Below are 6,025 nucleotides of genomic sequence, written 5' to 3'. Positions count from 1 at the left end.
TTTTCTTTTATCTTCCTCTTAAGCTACATCTTCGGTTATAATTCCAGAAAAATCAATTAACTTACTTTCTAAATCACAAAACTCTACTTGGTTTCGAACCTTCCAACTCTTGTTCACTACGCCGGTGTTTTACCAATAGGCCACCGATACCAGTGAAATTTTTGAGCTTTAATCTTTCTCTTATGTTACGTGTCGGTATATAATTCCAGAAAAATCTCATTACAAAAATACTTGTGTTTTCGAACCACGAACCTTAAGTTTACAACGCCTGTACCTTACCTCTAGGCCACCAGGACATGTATGAAATACATGTCTGCGATCTTCCTTATATTATACGACTTGGTTTATAGCTGCAGAAAAAATCGTATATATTTATTCACTTTTCAATTTATATTGACAAAAGACACCGTGGTCTAGAACCCCGGTACCTTCCAAATTCTACGCCAATGTCTTCCCCACGTACCACCAGATCTATACAAATTTGTTACCTTCACCTTCCTCATATAGTACGACTTGCTTCGTACATGCACAAATTTCTCATTTTTTTTTCTCACAAAAAATAGTCATGTCTTCGAACCACGTATCTTCTAAACCACACGACACTGCCTTACCAAAGGACCGCCATGGTTATGACAACGATTCGCCTTCGTCTTCCACATATCCTACCGCTTTGTTTCCACCTTTACAAAATTCCTCTTTACTGCTTGCTTCGTTTCAAAGTCATTTTACGACTGACGGTTGACCAGGCACTTTCTCTTAACTTTTAATGTCCGAAGTGCCACGATCGGTCCAGTGATGAGTATGGTCGTCGTGGCCAAAGTACCCCGTTTTTCCCAGGCGGGCATTAAACTCCGCTAGTGGAAGCGCGCGCACAGTCCTTAATATTAATATTTATATTTAGTAATTACCAGACAGACTTGAGTAAAACCATAATAGAGGAATTAAAATGATACCTAAGAGAACAACGGCAAAAGAGAGTATAAGTATGAATTATGCCCAAACTCATCCACGAGCCAATACTTTTATTACATATTCTGCAGATTAATTTTTTAAAAATATATAGTAAAATTCGATGTACATACATTTTTTGTTCTTATCTGCTTAATGTATATAGGCTGAATTTAAACCAAGTATTCGATTTCACTGTGAACGCACAGAAAACAGTTCCCTCTCTGTATCTCAGCCACGATGCAACTGTCTATTCATGACCCTAGAGAGGGCAATATTCTCTTGCAGCTATTATGGAAGGTCTTAGCACTGAAGAAGGGTCTCCTCTACCTTTCTCTTGAATAGCCAATCTTTCATTCTTCTGTCCCTTTTTTATTTTTTTTATTACTGGTGGGGTGGAACTAAGTCCACATCCAGAACCTACATGTGACAACATGTAACACTCCAGGATTTCCAGGCTATGGATGTATTCTAAGCATCTTCACCAAGTACGTAATGTCCAGGTACTGTGCAACTTTGTACATCAAGTACTCGACCTTCACAATATTTAGACACTACAAACAGATCATACGAACTGCAAAACGAGCTTTACGTGTCATATTTTTTTGTCTTTTCTTAATGCTAGTGGGGTGGAACTAAGTCCCTTGTACTGTGGCCACTTCTGGCTTATTGTACCAGCCCCAGATGATAGGTGAGGGTGATTGTGGAGCAATTGTTGGAATGAAGATTGGCAGGGGAAACCGAAGTACTCGGAGAAAACCTGCACCAGCGCCACTTTGTCCACCATAAATCCCACTTGAACCGACCCGTGATAGAACCCGGGACGCCGCGCTGGGAAGCCAGCAACTAGCCACTTGAGCTATGGTGTGGCCTTACGTGCCATATTTACTCTGTGTCTTAAATTATAATAAATGTGTTACATCACTGACCTCTCTTCGCATGCATAACACCCCCCCCCCACATGGGTTTCTTCCCTGTCCTGCTGCAGCAATTTATCTGCCCTAAACCCTTTGACCTGTAATCTTATCATCTCATGCCGGATGTTCCATAACAGTTCTTCCCAAATTCCCCCTTTGTGAACCCTGATAAATCATGCTTCACTAAAGACCATCATGGACGTCTCGTGTCATAAATCATTTACTGCCACCAGTATCTTGGGAGTATGTAGCATATGCAACCTGTCTTCACCTCAGAAGGGGGGATTATTTTCTGAATCCCTTCCCCCTCCAGATATCACAACTGATTATAGCTTACATATAGTTTTCTTTTGAACCAAAAACTATTTCCCAAAACTTCCCCCTTCCAAAGGAGCTGTTGCAAGAGTTAAATGACCTATATAACCTCCTCCTGTCCATCCTTTATGAAGAGCCCAATAATTTTTGCCCTTCTTTTTAAATTAAAACACATTTTTAATTCCTGTTCAAAAATTAAATTCATTATATGCCTTTTTTCTGCTTCTCTCAATGTTTGTCGGAGACATTCTGCACATTACTTGCAGTCACCTTCTTTCTCTCTATTCTTCAGTGATTTACCTTTGTATCACTTTCACATATCCTTCTCATCTTCTTTCCATTACTTTCAGACCTCCAGTCCCTCATAATAATCCCTTTAACTCTGAACTTCCTGTTGCATTTTACTACCTTGCTCTCCATTTTCCTCTTGCAATTTGTTTCCCTTTCCAAACATATCAATCACTTTTCATTTCTCATTCCAATCAACTTCACCATTCATACTGTAATTTCAAAGTTCAGTATCTACCTTACAGACACTTGTGCAGCAAGACTCACACCACAATTCACTTCCCCTCACTATCTGCTGATTATTATTGGTGATATTCATTTCAATATCCCATATTAATGACTTGCAACCATGAATCATTACTTCTGTCGACACATTCATATTATGTCTCTTAACTTTAGCTAAGCAACTTGTATGATACTGGAGGATAAATATAGAAGGATAAGAGACCCATACAGAACATATTGGCCATTGCTAAGAATAGGCATCCACAAACAAAAAAATTACATTCAAACGGGAGACTCTTGTATTGCTTACAAACACTGCACAAAAACATTAATCCAGCACTTTATACATGTCACAATTCAATACAATACATTACTGCCATCAAACATTCAAACAGAATGCTTCTACACAAGCCTTCCAGACCTCAGTTCAAGATCCACACAGATCAAGAACCTCACACACAACATGGCAACATTCCTGAAAACTAACCAGGCCTTCAATAGGATAGTATGCTGAAAAGTAACATTTCTTTTCTTTTACCAAACAGACTAATTGAATTACATCTTCATACTAGTGCCTCTAGACATTCCTCAATCACAGCTGTAAAAATGTTGCAGTATACAGAGATGTGAGTGCAATATAGTCTGTCCCGTGATCTACATCCTCACTGTGCAAATCTTTCCACTCGTCAACATTCACTGGCGATCATCCCCTCCACCATGCCTTCCACCACCACACATCACATGATGAAGTCAAGATGGTGGTAGAGATATCCTTCCATCCACAATATACAGACATCTGATTTACCACGCATTTCCAAATACCCCAGCACTCACAAAACTCTTTTGACTGCTGGTGATCATATTCACAATTGTGTTCAAATAGAACAGACATATAACAATACCATTATAAAAAAATATACATATCTTGATGGAAAATACTCTGATAGTTCATGTCCTCAGAAACTGCGATCACACCATTACAATAAGTATTACATGAGACTATCAATATTAACAGAAACTGGTAACACACACAATCCATATGCTCTGCCACTGAGGCAGCAAGTAGAACAGAAATTCATGCAATTATAACAACAGTCAATCAGTGAACTCTTCTGGCCTTAACAAAAATCAATTAAATATCTAATATGCGGGACAGTCTTTTCATAACTGACAAATTGACAATGATTTTGAGAATGTCCCATTATGTCATTTGGCGACAAACATGTCCATGGCATGTTGGAATTGTAAAGATGTATTGTTGTTTGTAAAGCTTGTGACATGTTTCATATTCAGTGCAGATTGAAACGCAGATGTATGTATGTATGTACATATTTCTGTCTACAGGTATGTCAAAATATTTTCCAAACAGCAATAACAAAATTAGAATCCACATACAAGTTCATGGCACTTTACAAGACCTATCAAACAATGAGAGCCAGCCAGCAGCACGTACATCAAAATAAGCAATACAATGTCAAGTACAAGTTCTGGCATTGCACTTAACATATCGCAACGTGAAAGCATTCAACCCTTCCTTCACCACAGTAATAATCACCATAAGATGTCCTTATCAGTATCCACACAACCACATAATGGGTGCCAAGACATCTTTTTCAACATGTCAGATCTATATCCAATCTGTTCTCCTAAAATGGGACTACTTCTATTACATTACTCTGACCTTGACTCTAGCAAAAGAAATGCTCGCTATGTGACTCCTATGAATGGTGAGGTATAGTGCAGAGTGGACCTCATACAAACCAATAAGCTAAATTCATAAAGCTTATTGCAGTAATTATACACACCTTGACCCTTTCTGTTCTATGGACATACATGTATGTTCCTTGACATGTTAGCTCAGGTTAGTTTTGTTAGTTTCCGTTACAAGTTACATTAGGGAGGTTACATTAAGTTAGAGTACATTCTGTTATAAGTTAAGTTACAGGTGTACATATACGTCCTTTAAGTCATATTTTGTCTCAAGCTGTCCAAAAACTTGGACCACACTGGGTTAATGGCATATACTTCTGCCCTCAATACTCACATATTGCACTAGGCTGAAATCGGTTTCTTCCTTTGCCCTCTAAATGAACCCCCACCCCATGACTTCTGTACCAATTTTTCTTTTGGACAAAATAAATCAAAATTTCTTCCATATAATTCAAACACAGGTCATTCATTTAGACCAACTCACTCTTCAAGCATCATAATAATGATACCTAAGGGGATATTAATCTATATTTATCAGACATACATTTCTAAGGCTAGTTGCAAGACCGGTATCTTGTGGCGGAGAACAATGCTGTAGTTTACCCATCACATTGTCTGTAGTGCTGGCAGATGAACCTCTTAGACAACTGCTGCACTTCTTCCAGACTTCCCATGACATATGACTCAACAGAGAGGCATGTTTCTGTGATTGGTGATGGTTACAATGGCGTACAGATGCAGGTCTGCATACAGTGAATCTCCTATTCAAGGTCCTATTCAAGAAGTTGATTCTTGTGTGCATGTTATTTAACAATGAGGTTACTGACACATCACCAAAACCGAATGTTACCCGAGGTTAATCTTGCATCAAGGAGCACTGATGAGGGTTTCACTGTATTTCAGTTTCCTGCACATTGTTCCCTCTCAGGTCTTGGATCATCTCTTTATAAGCCTGCTGAAAACAGTCGTCTTCCCCCTAAAGTTTCTTTTAACTCTGCAAGATCTTCCTGTGCACATGTCCAATGAACATGGAAGACCGCCAATCACTTCGCCCCCTCATGGATGTGGAGACACAGCTCATTTTCAAACAAGACACTGCTGCACCCTCATCTCGCCAGTCTACAGCAAAGAGTAAAATTACTTGGTAAAAGCTAATTATACAGTTTCACTATTGTATTTAAGATATTATCAATCTCCACCCAGCATAATTCTCATTTGCACAGTTACTGATGTAGGTCAGGAGCTGGGTTTGAAACCCTGACATTTTTAATGTTTCAATGAATATGCTCCTATAAGTTTACCACCCAAAAATCCATCAGCATCTTGATGTTCCCTCCAGACCCAAAGGAATGACATACACCAGCCCTGTGAACGCACAAAGTAACAGTTCAATAAAGGCCACCAATTTTATCTTCACTGTGGACCAGAATTCTGAATGCACATGGCAAAACATTACCATCCCATTAAGATCTTTCATCTCTCAGCAAAATATGTTTCTTACAACACTAGAGATAAGACATGAATAACAGTGACCAAAATTATAAACCACAAATAATGGATGATGAACGGCTTGAACTTTAACTTGCAGCTAGTGCCACTGTGTGATCATGTGACGCAAAGTC

The sequence above is a fragment of the Cryptotermes secundus genome, unplaced genomic scaffold, assembly GCF_002891405.2.
Source record: "Cryptotermes secundus unplaced genomic scaffold, Csec_1.0 scaffold630, whole genome shotgun sequence".
Lineage (NCBI taxonomy): Eukaryota > Metazoa > Arthropoda > Insecta > Blattodea > Kalotermitidae > Cryptotermes > Cryptotermes secundus.
This window is presented reverse-complemented; position numbering follows the sequence as displayed.